The sequence below is a fragment of the Nerophis lumbriciformis genome, linkage group LG12 (genome assembly GCF_033978685.3).
Source record: "Nerophis lumbriciformis linkage group LG12, RoL_Nlum_v2.1, whole genome shotgun sequence".
In the NCBI taxonomy this organism is placed as follows: domain Eukaryota; kingdom Metazoa; phylum Chordata; class Actinopteri; order Syngnathiformes; family Syngnathidae; genus Nerophis; species Nerophis lumbriciformis.
Genome location: NC_084559.2, coordinates 27,293,986 through 27,309,991, shown reverse-complemented (window position 1 = coordinate 27,309,991; position 16,006 = coordinate 27,293,986).

Below are 16,006 nucleotides of genomic sequence, written 5' to 3'. Positions count from 1 at the left end.
CCTTTTAGGTATTTTCGGGTTCATTGAGGTTTATATTTTATTTCAATCCCTGGTATATTAGTGCTGCCAGAATCATCTGGCACTGATTTTAAGGTATTTTTGGGTTCATTGAGGTTAGCTAATTTTACTTGTTTTGGAAAGTCTTGACAAGCCACATTTTCTTGTTCTATTGGCAGATAATTTTGCTTAGTTCAAATAAAATACCCCTAATTTTTGTTTAGTTTTTTTTTGTTTTTGAACACTAATTTTTGCAGTGCACATCTCTGTGTGGAATTAATTTTATTTATTCAGAAGACGTACATAGACTCACAAAGCCTAGTAAAAAAAAATTTGCATATCAACCGTATTTCAATCCCTGGTATATTAGTGCTGCCAGAATCATCTGGCACTGGGACGCAGGATTTGGACTTTTAAGTCGTTTGTTTCATCCCAGGTATTAACCCCAATTTTATACCTGTGCACTGTGATAAATCACGCTTTCAAGCTGTTTGTGTTTTCTTCATTCGCCCAATCTACACACGGGTAATCCCTGGGAACTAATTAGGATTTCTATAATCACCATTTTTTTTTTTTTTGCTTGGTCAATCTGTGCTTGTGTGTTGTAATAGAAAGAATGAGGGGGTTGGACGTGGATGCAGGTTGGCTTTCTTTATGTGCTTGGAAGCTGTACTTGCGGGTGCGATGGAGGATTACCTTCTCAACCCTCAGCCACAGACACACAAACACACCTACATACACACACTCCCCTGTCAGACCCTGAAAATACCTCACATTCCTTCCACTTCACTGACTGCTTTACAGCCAAGGGGAGATAACAAAAGAATGGGCATCAGACATTGAATATCAGGCCACAGTGCGGACCATGAAACTTGTTTTTTTATCTCTTCTTGGAAACAACTGGATACCACATTGTAAGGTTAAAATTCTATAGAGAAGGTACAGGCTGCTAATGAGTTAGGGCAGGGGTCGGCAACCCAAAAACGTTGAGAGCCATATTGGACCAAAAATACCAACAAAAAAAAAAATCTAAAAAATTAAAAGCCTTATATAAGTGTTGTAATGAAGGCAATACATGTAAGTGTCTATATTAACCTACTATCAAAATGACTTTAAACATCTTAAATAAGTGTTATAATGAAGACAACACATGATGTGTCTATGTTAGTTATATTAGCCTACTATCAAAATGACTTTAAACATCTTAAATAAGTGTTATAATGAAGACAACACATGATGTGTGTCATGTCTGTGTGATCATGTTTTTGTTTTGGTCATGTTCGGTTTTGTTTTTGGACTTTTTGTGCACTTTTGTTTTGTCACCAGGGCAACCATTAGTTTTCACCTGTCACGTCACGCACCTGTTTCACGTTTTGAGTCACGCACCTGTTTTCGTTAATCATGTCTGTAGTATTTAAGTTCATTGTTTTCAGTTTGTCTTTCTGGTGACATCCCGCATTTATGCTTCTGCACACTCTCCACACCCTTATGACCCTTGCTGCTCTTTTTTCATGCCGGTTCCATGCCAAGTAAGTTTTTGTTTATTAAGCCACAGTTAGTGTTTTTTGTTGTTCATAGTTTCTGCCTTTGTGCAAGTATTTGTTTTCATAGCCAAGTCGTTTCTCCGCCACTGTGCGCGCTTTTCGTTTGTACTTTTTTTTTATATATTAAATAAATCATGTATTTACATTCCCGTCTCGCCCGAGCCAACTTTCCGTTGCATTCCGGAAAAGCAAACACCCAGGACCAAGTCATGACAATGTGTCTATGTTAGTTGTATTAGCTTACTATCAAAATGACTTTAAACGTCTTAAGTAAGTGTTAAAATGAAGACAACACATGACGTAAGTGTCTATATTAGCTATATTAGCCTACTATCAAAATGAATTTAAAAGTCTTATATAAGTGTTATAATGAAGGCAAGACAATTTAATATTTTACATGGTAATTGTTATATAGTGTATGTATGATATAGACATAATATAATATAATATATAAGTATATATAATATACTGTACATATATTATGTAAATATTGCGTATATATGTTATATTTTATATCGCCATATTTAGTCTATTTATACCTGCATTGTCCTTTCCATCCTTACACTTTCCATCATTATAACTGAGCTACTGTGTGGAACAATTTCCCTTGTTGATCATTAAAGTTTGTCGAAGTCTAAGTCTATGTCTATATTAGCCATATTAGCCTATTATCAAAATGACTTTAAACATCTTAAATGCGTGTTATAATGAAGACAACACATGATGTGCCTATGTTAGTTATATTAGCCTACTATCAAAATGAATTTAAAAGTCTTATATAAGTGTTATAATGAAGGCAAGACAATCTAATATTGTACATGGTAATTGTTATATATTGTATGTATGATATAGACATAATATAATATAATATATCAGTATATATATTATACTGTACATATATTATAAAAATATTGTGTATATATGTTATATTTTATATTGCCATATTTAGTCTATTTATACCTGCATTGTCCTTTCCATCCTTACACTTTCCAACATTATAATTGAGATACTGTGTGGAACAATTTCCCTTGTTGATCATTAAAGTTTGTCTAAGTCTAAGTCTATGTCTATATTAGCCATATTAGCCTACTATCAAAGGCTGACGCAAACCTTCGTAGACAGAAATGTTGTATTTTCATTTTTATTCTACACACGTTTGCAACATTGGACATCATTAGTAAAATGGAGGCTTCTCACAGGATGAGATAACTTCTGGAAATTACTGGCTAAGAATGGCCAAAAGGTATAGATGTGTGTTTCCAAGTTTAAGGGAAACGGCAGGCCGTCTTCTTCTAATGGATGTATTAAAATTTTTGCAGGCTGTTTAACGTTTGCTGTGGTCTGGAACAACATAGCGCACAAACAACTATGAGAAATGCAGCCAATATTACATACAGATAATATGTCCTGAGACATGCACATATACATGAAATACACACAGGACATAAGTCAAGGAAATTAAATGAGCTCAAATATACCTACAAACGAGGCATAATGACGCAATATGTACATAGTCGACCTCAACGACCTCACAACAAACTTGAAAAGTCTAACAGATTACTCTTCATTCACAATTGACGTTAAAAAGTGGCTTTGGAGCAATCAAAGCTGCTCACACGGTCACTAAGGTGGGCACTATGTTTGACACATCAACTTAATGTGTATTATATTTCAATCCAATCCAATCCACTTTATTTATATATTTATCCATGACAGCATTTTTGTTGTAAATTGTGAGGTATGTCTGTTAAAACCATGGTTGTTTTTACAAATGATGACAGATGTGAACAAGAACATGTATTGTCTTTGTGTGATGATGTAAATGAGGTGTGGTTGTATTGTATATTAAGTATGTGTCCATGGAAGGGCATTTTATGACTTTTCTTAATTTGATTACATGCTATAGTATGATTTTATTGTCATAATTTTATCGCATGATTTTTGTATCTCTTTAATTTAGGTAGCCAGGGACTGCAGATGAAAATTAGCGATTTAGCTATAATCTGGTACAAAACATATCTGTCTTTGAGCTTAATGTTTCTGTGCATTATCCCTTCAAATAAAGACTATACTACTACATACAGCTAGCCTAAATAGCATGTTAGCATCGATTAGCTTGCAGTCATGGATTGACCAAATATGCCTGATTAGCACTCCAGCAAATTGATAACATCAACAAAGCTCACCTTTGTGCATTCACGCACAGAATAAAACGTTTGGTGGACAAAATGAGACAAAGAAGGATTGGCATAAAACACGTCTCTCTGTGGCAGCGTCGGAGAAAGTTGTACATTTAACAAACTGCAATGAGTTCAAGGATCACTGAAATTAGCAGGACAAAACAGTGCTAGCCAAATACTCTCATCAGTGAAGCATGTTTAATACAAAACGGTTTTCTAATTTCGAACAATTAGGAAGGTTTGTGGCTTGTTTGCTCTCCTACAGAAACCATATTAAAACAAACAAACAAAAACATTTCTTCATCTTTTACCATCTTCACACATCTCTGAAAGAGGTCCAGGGAGTCATAAGGGCGGCGCTAAAGAGCCGCGGGTTGCTGACCCCAGAGTTAGGGGAAGGAGTGTGCGTACAAAACAATGAGCCCCCAGCCTGGCTCACCTATCGAGGGGTAACCTCATCCGCTCATCAGGCAGTTCTTTTACGTCGAGCTCCTCGAACCATCCACTCTCCCCTGGGATGAGGTTTTCTCTTTCTCCTGGGTTCAGGTTGCGGGCTCAGGTGTCCTGAGTTCTCCTAGCATTTCACTTCCTGCAACGTGCCTCCTTTCCTTTGGTCACGTATTCCATTCGCCACACGAGTCTTCATCATGATGACAAAGAGTAATTGCAAACACATGCATCATCTCCTATTCACTTGTCGATGTGTTTCGTCCATCTGAGGTCCAATCAAATGATATTGCATGAACAGGAGTGAGGAGATTGATTTCCAGCGGCTGTTGTTTACAGTGTAAGGTGAGCGGCTTCACAGTCAGGTGATGTTCCACTTGAAGTCTCTCAAAACTTCTGCTGGATGCTGGTAGCAAAACACAACTGACAGCCTTTCAGCTTGACTGGCAGGGGGATATACACTTTGACTTCGCCATCAAGTCTGCCCTTAAACTGTCTCTCATTCACAGTTCACGCCACCACTGCTTTGGATTCATGAATGTATGAATCTAAATCATTTTGGCAGAAAACGGTTTCTAGGACATCTACTGTACTAGGGGTGTACGGTATACCGGTATTAGTATAGTACCGTGATACTAATGAATCATATTCGGTACTATAACGCCTCTGAAAAGTACCGGTCCGCCGCGCCCCCGTCGTCGTCATGTTGTATCCATACTTGCCAACCCTCCTGGATTTTCCGGGAGACTCCCGAAATTCAGCGCCTCTTCCGAAAACCTCCCGGGACAAATTTTCTCCCGAAATCCTTCCGAAATTCAGGCGGACCTTAGTGACGTGTCGACAGCCTGTTTTCACCTCCGATTTCCCACAATATAAACAACATGCCAGCCCAATCACGTTATAACTGTAGAATGATGGAGGGCGAGTTCTTGGTTTCTTATGTGGGTTTATTGTTAGGCAGTTTCATTAACGTCCTCCCAGCGCGGCAACAACACACAACAACAGCAGTCACCTTTGCGTCTACCGTGAAGCAGTTTGTCTGCCGTAAACAGCAATGTTGTGACACTCTTAAACAGGACAATACTGCCATCTACTGTACATGCATATATGACAATAACATCTACGGCTTTTAGAGAGTACAGTGCACAACTGCGCACACAATAAGGAGACAAAGCAGAATGCATCATCAGAGAGGGTGTTCAGCATGGTTAGAAAAATAGTGACAGAGAATAGAACAAGGATGGACAATTCAACCCTTAACTCAACAATGAGTAGTTGAGTGTTATGTGTGTGTATATGTGTAAATAAATGAACACTATATATATATATATATATATATATATATATATATATATATATATATATATATATATATATATATATATATGCGATGAGGTGGCGACTTGTCCAGGGTGTACCCCGCCTTCCGCCCGATTGTAGCTGAGATAGGCTCCAGCGCCCCCCGCGACCCCAAAAGGGAATAAGCGGTAGAAAATGGATGGATGGATATATATATATATATATATATATATATATATATATATATATATATATATATATATATATATATATATATATATATATATATATATATATATAATAAAAAATAAAAATAAAAATAAAAATAAAAATATATATATATATATATATATATATATATATATATATATATATATATATATATATATATATATATATATATATATATATATATAGCTAGAATTCACTGAAAGTCAAGTATTTCTTATATATATATATATATATATATATATAAAATACTTGACTCCTCCCCTCTTAACCACGCCCCCAATCACGCCCCCCGACGCCCCCCTCCCGAAATCGGAGGTCTCAAAGTTGGCAAGTATGGCCGTATCATTGCTGGTTTACGAGCAGACGAGCATGTTCGGCAGCGCACAATCACAGAGTACTTACAAGCAGACACAGCGTGTAGACAGAAAAGGGAGAACGGACGCATTTTGGCTTAAAAACTAACAATAAAGGTGAAGTTATAACACTGAAACGCCCACCGGAAGAGGTGCTTTAAGACATGGCTGGATCTACACCTAACATCCATTGTAATGATACCAAGTACAGTAGCGTATCCAGTCGATACTACTATGATTACGTCAATATTTTTTGGCATCACAACATCTTCTTTCGTTTTTTAAAATGTACATTATGTTTACAAACTCAGGAAATATGTCCCTGGACACATGAGGACTTTGAATATGACCCAAATTTGTGGTATCATCCAAAACTAATGTAAAGTATCAAACAACAGAAGAATAAGTGATTATTACATTTTAACAGAAGTGTAGGTAGAACATATTAAAAGAGAAAGTAAGCAGATATTAACAGTAAATGAACAAGTAGATTAATAATTCATTTCCTACCGCTTGTCCTTAATAATTTTGACAAAATAATAGAATGGAAAATAACACAATATGTTACTGCATACGTCAGCAGCTAAATTAGGAACCTTTGTTTGTTTACTTACTAATAAAAGACACGTTGTCTTGTATGTTCACTATGTTATTGAAGGACAAACTTGCAATAAGAAACATATGTTTAATGTACCCTAAGATTTTTTGTTAAAATGATGCAATTTTTTGTGGTCCCCTTTATTTAGAAAAGTAACGAAAAGTGTCGGAATAATTTTGGTGCCGGTACCGGACAACACTATACTGTACCATGTAACAACTATCAATGATAATCATTCTTATTTGGATGAATGTACTTACTAGCTACTGTATGTGGGGATCGATACAGAAACATCAATATCGCCGATACCAGATCTGTATGCTCTAGTATCAATGCTCAAATCCAAATATCGATACTTTTGAAATTTAAGTTATTTGAAATAATGTATATCATTAACAGGAAGACAGTGTAAAGTAACTAAATCATTGAAACGTGATTGGTGGAAACTACTCGTTCTTCCGCCTATGTACACTGCAAAAACTGAAATCTAAGTAAGATTAAATATCTCAAATAAGGGTGATATTTGCTTATTTTCTGTCTGATAAGATGACACTTCTCACTAAGCAGATTTTATGTTAGAGTGTTTGACTTGTTTTTTAAGTGTTTTGGTTCTAAACGATCTCAGTAAGATATTACAGCTTGTTGCTGAGATTGTATGACCTATATTGAGTAAAACATGCTTGAAACTAGAATATCAACTGTTGCAAAGCTGTGTCATCAACACTCACAAGTATAAAACTACTTTTTCAAAGTAAGAATTTCTTATTTCAAGCATGAAATAAAAAAATCATGACTTTGACACAAATGTGTCTCATAATTAAAACAGATGACAGCCAAATGGACTTTGCTGTTTTATTTTCAATGAAACAATAGAAAATACGTACTCGTATAGTAGTACAGTTGGCACAGCACAGCAAACTGACATTTAATATTTAAACATTTAACATGTGACATTTCTAACAATTTTTAACAGAAATAGTTGATGCACATTCAGATAAATTCTTCAAAATTACACAAAAAAAAATGTTGAAGCGCATATCATTATGTCAAGATAATGGCACTAGCATTTACTTAATTTAAGAATATTTTTCGACATATTGAGCAAAAAGGTCTCTTTTTTTTCTACCAAGAAAAGTGCACTTGTTATTAGTGAGAATATACTTATTTTAAGGTATTTTGGGTTCATTGAGGTTAGCTAATTTGACTTGTTTTGGAAAGTCTTGACAAGCCAAATGTTCTTGTTCTATTGGCAGATAATTTTGCTTAGTTCAAGTAAAATGCCCCTAACTTTTGTATTTTTTTTTTCTTGTTTTGAAACACTGCCATTTAGCATTGTAGGTATGTAATACGCAAGCACATTCAGTCAGTCATTTGTTTGGGAAAATGACTGGCAATTAAACTGAGCCACTCAGTATATTATGTATCCTTTAATTGTAGGCTATTTGGAGGCACTACAGGCAGTGATGAATATAAATAAGATAACAAATAGCAGAATAACGCCATGTTTTGTTTCCCTTTTTCAAGTTCATTTACCAAGAGCAGCAACACTTTAAATACACAACTTTTAAAATTTCACCAAAACACATTAGGGTTTTGTGGAGGGAGGCGTGGCCAGCGTTGCCTGCGGGAGCGGAGGTCGCCGTCCCTGTCCAATGTGCTGAGGACAGTGCGCTGACAAACAGGGGCGTGTCAGGGCTGGCTTGGAAACACAGCTGAACAGGTGATTAGATTTCCCAGGTGGTACGAGTTGTCTAATCACCTGTTGTCTTTAACAGTAGAGGTCGGGGAACAGCAGGAGGAGGAAGGACTTGTAGAGTTGGAGAGACTTTTGAGGGACTGAAAAGTCAAATAGCGAAAAATTATTGATGTGTATTAAAACTTTGTTCAACTCTGGACGCCGGTCTCCTGTGACGTGTGTGATCAGCGGAACCGCTATGAAGCGAGTCCCACAGGTTTATTTATACAAAGCATTGGTATTGGATCGGTATCGCCGATGCATGCCTGGATTTTACTTGGTATCGGATCGGAAAGGATACCATCACTAATACTAACTAAAAAAAAAATTCAAATTTTAAATGGCGGTTACATCATTTTGAGCGCAACTGCACATGCATGGATTTTGTCATACTGTAAAATTATTCCCTGAGAATATAAGGGTGTTGTCACTTAGTAGAGATGGGATCCATGGCTCTCTGAAGGCAGCTGTTCCTTTCCAAGAGCCGTTCTGAAGAGTTTGAACAGTTAGAGATGCTACCTCAGTAGAAGCATTTAAGTCCCATCTTAAAACTCATTTGTATACTCTAGCCTTTAAATAGCCCCCCCTTTTTTGACCAGTTGATCTGCCGTTTCTTTTCCTTTCTCCTCTGCTCCCCCCTATCTCTTGTGGAGGGGGAGACACACAGGTCCGGTGGCCATGGATGAAGTGCTGGCTGTCCAGAGTCGGGACCCGGGGTGGACCGCTCGCCTGTGCATCGGTTGGGAACATCTCTGCGCTGCTGACCCCGTCTCCGCTCGGGATGGTTTCCTGCTGACCCCACTATGGACTGGACTCTTACTATTATGTTGGATCCACTATGGACTGGACTCTCACAATATTATGTCAGACCCACTCGACATCCATTGCATTCGGTTACCCACATATGCGGTCCTCTCCAAGGTTTCTCATAGTCATTCACATCCACGTCCCACTGGGGGGAGTTTTTCCTTGCCCTTATGTGGGCTCTGTACCGAGGATGTCGTTGTGGCTTGTGCAGCCCTTTGAGACACTTGTGATTTAGGGCTATATAAATAAACATTGATTGATTGATTGAAGAGTAGCTAATTGTTATGTTTAATTTCTTTTTTGGAGAATGTTTTTTTTCTTCTGAATTTACTCCTTTTTTATCAAGGAAATAATCACTAATAGCAGTTGTACGGTTTATGTCAAGATGTCACATGACAGTTTGGACTTCATTATTAGTTTCCTGAGTTGTTGTATTATTTCTTGTCAAGCGCTCTTAATTTAGTTTTCCACTTCCTGTTTGCAACCGTTGACTAGCTCACCTGTCCCTGATTGGCAATCAGGACGCAGCTAATCCCTGGTTGCCAATCAGGATGCGTTTTTCCCCTATGCTTCCTGTGCACTAGCTCCTTGTTTTTACAAATTGATCATTTTTTGCCTGCGTTCCGCCTACCGTCTCTGCATTTTGGGGTCCAGACCAACACCGAAACATAACAATTTGGATCTGGATCATTTAAATTGTTATTTGTTTGTACTCTGTGGTAAATATTCGAAAACAATCATTTAAATTTAATTTGGATTGTGTTTTCATTGTAAACATTTCATCAGGTAGTATCTTACCCCCATACATTGACAGCGAGTAAGTCAAAGTGAATTTTCTCTCACCTTAGAAACTTTGTGGCGCAATAAAAAACTACTGAGGCGAGAGATAAGTCCATTCAAATCAACTTGATTGTAATATTTTAACAACACAGTCAATCAATCAATCAATCAATGTTTATTTATATAGCCCTAAATCACAAGTGTCTCAAAGGGCTGCACAAGCCACAACGACATCCTCGGTACAGAGCCCACATAAGGGCAAGGAAAAACTCACCCCAGTGGGACATCGATGTGAATGACTATGAGAAACCTTGGAGAGGACCGCATCCCCCCCTCCCCCCCTCTCGGGGAGACCGAATGCAATGGATGTCGAGTGGGTCTGAAATAATATTGTGAGAGTCCAGTCCATAGTGGATCCAGCATAATAGTAAGAGTCCAGTCCATAGTGGGGCCAGCAGGAAACCATCCCAGGAACATATTGGCTGCATAATACATCTATAATACTTTGTATATAAAACACATTTTAAAATAAAATACAAATTAGTACAATATATTAAGATTAATACAACAATCAATTGTGTGTGTAATGGCACCGTGTCCCCCCCCCCCCCCTCAGTAAGCTGTGGAGTCCCCCAAGGCAGTATATTAGGGCCTTTACTGTTCCTAATATACATAAACGACATGTCATCAGCATGCGACTGTGAATTGTTTTTGTTTGCGGATGACTCGGCCCTGCTGGTATCAGACAAGGACAAGTCACAGTTGGAGAAAATCCTCAGTGCTGAACTCTGTAGAACTTGCACCTGGCTCGCTGACAATAAACTATCCATACACTTAGGTAAAACGGAATCCATCCTATTTGGGTCCCACATCAACCTTAAGAAAGTCAATGACTTCACTATAAAAGTGGGTGACATTGTTATCACCAGGAAGGATGAGGTCACCTACCTAAGTTCCATTCTACAGGCTAATCTTTCCTGTGATAAAATGGCAACCAAGGTAATCAAAAAGGTCAACCAACGAACGAGATTTCTCCATAGAATCTCATCTCTGGTCAACAAAAGCACCTTGAAGATTCTAGCGGGAACTCTCATTCAACCCTTTTTCGATTACGCATGCACCTCCTGGTACCCTAGCACCTCCAAAACCCTCAAATCTAGACTCCAAACATCCCAGAACAAGCTAGTCAGATTACTTCTAGACCTCCACCCCAGATCCCACCTCACTCCTACCCACTTCTCCAAAGTGGGCTGGCTCAGTGTGGAGGACAGAGTAAAACAACTTGCACTGAGCCTCGTCTATAAAATCCGCTACACCTCCCTGATACCGAAGTACATGTCAAACTACTTCCATAACGTAACCACAACACCAGGGGGAGCTCCACTAACCACGTTAAACCCAGATTCCGATCTAACAAAGGTCTTAACTCATTCTCTTTCTACACCACATCAATATGGAATGCACTCCCAACAGATGTAAAAGAAAGGGCATCTCCATCCTCCTTCAAAACCGCACTGAAAGAACACCTCCAGGCAACTTCAACCCTAAACTAACACCCTCCCTTCCTCATCATACCTCTTCGGATTGTAAATAATCAAATGCAAATAATCAAATGTATATACTTATTCGTATGCTTTCTGAACTGACTATGTTCACTGCTCGCTGTACATATCCTACCAAGTCAGTCCTACATTGTTCCAATGTCCATTTCTTTGATGATGCAATTGTTGATGACTGAAGTGTTGATATCAACTAAACCTACCCCCTATCCCCCCCATATCCCACACCCCGGATTGTAAATAATGTAAATAATTCAATGTATATACTCTGATGATTATCTTGTGTGATGACTGTATTATGAAAATAGTATATATCTGTATCATGAATCAATTTAAGTGGACCCTGACTTAAACAAGTTGAAAGTCTTATTCGGGTGTTACCATTTAGTGGTCAATTGTACGGAATATGTACTTTACTGTGCAACCTACTAATAAAAGTTTCAATCAAAAAAAACAAAAAAAACACCCAAACTAGGGTTACCAAAAAAAATTGTTTTTAAATTATTTCGACACTGGCTCATTTTGTGGGTTTTTTCAGTCAATGTGATTCTAGTCCAGTCAGATGGAAGGCATAGGATAGTTGCGTTGGTAATTTGGCATTCAAAACAGCTGGCAGACGAACGTCTCGCAACTGCAAATCGGTTCTCGTCAATCATTTGAAGGAGCCGTTCAAAAGGCTCAACTCATTCGTGAACGTCACATCTCTATTTCTTAGAAACAATTAAGTGTTTGCCACTGCAAAACACGATTAGCTCTGTCATGCATAAAATACTGCATAATCAGCCATAATGTCAAATATATTACAGCAGGCACACTAGAGACAGAGTGAAAAAAATGCTAAATTACAAGAAAATGTCATGAAGTTACAAGAATTAGTAAAATGACTGATTTAAATGAGGCAATTTATTCATCAAGATCAAACACAAACATAATGATATTAAAGTACTCATGTGATGGTGTTGATATGCTAAAACAATTTTTCATGTTTTAGAAATGTACTGTTTTTATAAAGTATAACGTCCCAAGATTCTTTACATTGGTGCCAGTGATGCTGGGGTAGTGATCCGATAACACGTAAATACTGGCTCACTATCTGCGATACTGATGCCAATATCAATATTTTAATATGAACATTTTCAATATCACTCAATAATTAGGTATTTTAATTTGTGGATCATGATAAAAAATAATAATAATCTTTCTTAGAGCTGTCAAAAACAAATTACCTCATAGGATTAATCACTAAAAATGATTACATTAATTATGTATATCCGCAGATTATTCATGCAATTTACATTGAGCGCACATGCTCCCTTATAATCTTGAAGGTTACCTGAAAGGTGTGTGTTTTATACAGTCAGTGATCATTTCAATGCATATGTCAAAATAAACTTTGATGTGACTTCAGGTAAAACTGTTACCAAGTTTTGAGCAAAATAATATTTGTTCTTTTTTTTTTAAGTTTGTGTGTGTGTAAAGAAGCGCATCTGCGGTCCTCTCCAAGGTTTCTCATAGTCATTCACATTGACATCCCACTGGGTTGTGAGTTTTTCCTTGCCCTTATGTGGGCTCTGAACCGAAGATGTCGTTGTGGCTTGTGCAGCCCTTTGAGACACTTGTGATTTAGGGCTATATACCGTATTTTTCGGAGTATAAGTCGCACCGGAGTATAAGTCGCACCTGCCGAAAATGCATAATAAAGAAGGGAAAAAACATATATAAATCGCACTGGAGTATAAGTCGCATTTTTTGGGGAAATGTATTTGATAAAACCCAACACCAAGAATAGATATTTGAAAGGCAATTTAAAATAAATAAAGAATAGTGAACAACAGGCTGAATAAGTGTACGTTATATGAGGCATAAATAACCAACTGAGAACGTGCCTGGTATGTTAACGTAACATATTATGGTAAGAGTCATTCAAATAACTATAACATATAGAACATACAATAATTTATCAAACAATCTGTCACTCTTAATCGCTAAATCCGCTGAAATCTTAAACGTCTAGTCTCTTACGTGAATGAGCTAAATAATATTATTTGATATTTTACGGTAATGTGTTAATAATTTCACACATAAGTCGCTCCTGAGTATAAGTCGCACCCCCGGCCAAACTATGAAAAAAACTGCAACTTATAGTCCGAAAAATACGGTACATAAACATTGATTGATTGATGATTGAAATTTGAAATAATGGTAAATGGTAAATGGGTCGTACTTGTATAGCGCTTTTCTACCTTTTTAAGGAACTCAGAGCGCTTTGACACTATTTTCCACATTCACCCATTCGCGCACACACATTCACACATTCACACACTGATGGCGGGAGCTTCCATGCACGGCGCTAACCAGTCCCATCAGGAGCAAGGGTGAAGTGTCTTGCTCAAGGACACAACGGACGTGACTAGGATGGTAGAAGGTGGGGATTGAACCAGTAACCAGATTGCTGGCACAGCCACTCTCCCAACTTCGCCACGCCGAATGACAAGGCGCCTTATATAAAATGTTACCCCAAACATATTCCTGGCCATGTTTTGCCCCTGTCACTGATTAGATTATGAAGACAGATTTCCCCTTTTAACTTACTGTTAAAGGGGAACATTATCACAATTTCAGAATTGAAATCAGTTTCCAGTGGCTTATTATATTTTTCGAAGTTTTTTTCAAAATTTTACCCATCACGCAATATCACTAAAAAAAGCTTCAAAGTGCCTGATTTTAACCACCCGTCCATTTTCCTGTGACGTCACATAGTGAAGCCAACACAAACAAACATGGCGGAAAGAACAGCAAGCTATAGCGACATTAGCTCGGATTCAGACTCGGATTTCAGCGGCTTAAGCGATTCAACAGATTACGAATGTATTGAAACGGATGGTTGTAGTGTAGAGGCAGGTAGCGAAAATGAAATTGAAGAAGAAACTGAAGCTATTGAGCCATATCAGGTTTGAACCGTATGCAAGCGAAACCGACGAAAACGACACGACAGCCAGCGACACGAGAGAAAGCGAGAACGAATTTAGCGATCGCCTTCTAACCAACGATTGGTATGTGTTTGTTTGGCATTAAAGGAAACTAACAACTATGAACTAGGTTTACAGCATATGAAATACATTTGGCAACAACATGCACTTTGAGAGTGCAGACAGCCCAATTTTCATCAATTAATATATTCTGTAGACATACCCTCATCCGCGCTCTTTTCCTGAAAGCTGATCTGTCCAGTTTTGGAGTTGATGTCAGCAGTCCAGGGAAGCTAGGGTCGATAGGGGGTTTAGCTCGCTCGTCTGCGGGAACAAACTGCCGCCATTGCTTGCCGTGCTAGCGAGGTCCTTTGTCCCTGAATTGCTCACACACTCCGGCAGATTCAATGGGGGTCTGGCGGCAGATTTTTTTGACTTTATCGTTGGAAATGCATCTGCTTTGAGTGTCGCAGGATATCCACACATTCTTGCCATCTCTGTCGTAGCATAGCTTTCGTCGGTAAAGTGTGCGGAACAAACGTCCAATTTCTTGCCACTTTCGCATCTTTGGGCCACTGGTGCAACTTGAATCCGTCCCTGTTCGTGTTGTTACACCCTCCGACAACACACCGACGAGGCATGATGTCTCCAAGGTACGGAAAACAGTCGAAAAAACGGAAAATAACAGAGCTGATTTGACTCGGTGTTTGAGAAAACGGCGGATTGCTTCCCGATGTGACGCCACGTTGTGACGTCATCGCTCCGAGAGCGAATATTAGAAAGGCGTTTAATTCGCCAAAATTCACCCATTTAGAGTTCGGAAATCGGTTAAAAAAATATATGGTCTTTTTTCTGCAACATCAAGGTATATATTGATGCTTACATAGGTCTGGTGATAATATTCCCCTTTAAATTTCAGGTACTAGTGATGGACGCCAGACAGACTCTGGCGCTCATCGCTAGTACCTGAAATTCACAGCACAAGGTCTTGGGTTCACATCCATTTCGGAGATGAGATGGTGTAAAGTTTTTAATGATGTTAAAATTGTTTCGGCATAGTAATAAAAAAGTGGATTGTTCAACGTGTTGCTCGAGGTAATATTATTCATATGGTGCTGTGAAAGCCATGATTTGATACCCCAGTTGGTACAAAATGCGGCTGCTAGACTTTTGACAAGAACAAGAAAGTTTGATCATATTACGCCTATACTGGCTCACCTGCACTGGCTTCCTGTGTACTTAAGATGTGACTTTAAGGTTTTACTACTTACTGTATGTATAAAATACTAAACGGTCTAGCCCCATCCTGTCTTGCTGGTTGTAGTGTACCATATGTCCCGGCAAGAAATCTGCGTTCTAAGAACTCCAGCTAATTAGTGATTCCCAGAGCCCAAAAAAAGTCTGCGGGCTGTAGAGCGTTTTCTATTCGAGCTCCAGTACTATGGAATGCCCTCCCGGTAACAGTTAGAGATGCTACCTCAGTAGAAGCATTTAAGTCCCATCTTAA